We start from the raw sequence: 493 nt of genomic DNA on the forward strand, positions 1-493 counted from the left end.
CTTTTTTTTTTTTTTGAATTTTGAGGTGTCTCATTTCTTAATCCTTATAAATGTTTGTATGCAAAATTGTGGAATATTTTTAGTCCTTATTAATGTCTGTATACTAAATTGTGGAATTTTTTAGTGTGTATTTATTTTATCTATAAAAAATGACGGGCACTTTGTAGTTATTTGTAGACTAAATCGTAGAATTTTTATAGTATTTATCGATATAACTGATGTGCACTTTTTAATTTTGTGGGTTTTCTGTGTCATTATTTCTCAGTCCTTGTTAATAATGTTTGTATGCTAAATTGTGGAATTTTTAGTGCGTATTTTGTTTTATCCATAAAAAATGATGGAGACTTTGTAATTTGTATACTAAATTGTGGAATTCTTTTACCGTGTATTTGTTTTCTCTATAAAATGAAGTCCACTTTGTAGATTTATTTTGTGTGTAGTGTCATTATTACTTAGTCCTTGTTTTATATATATAGATATATATACTAAACTG

This window comes from Arachis ipaensis, chromosome B08, assembly GCF_000816755.2.
Source record: "Arachis ipaensis cultivar K30076 chromosome B08, Araip1.1, whole genome shotgun sequence".
NCBI classification, from domain to species: Eukaryota; Viridiplantae; Streptophyta; class Magnoliopsida; order Fabales; family Fabaceae; genus Arachis; species Arachis ipaensis.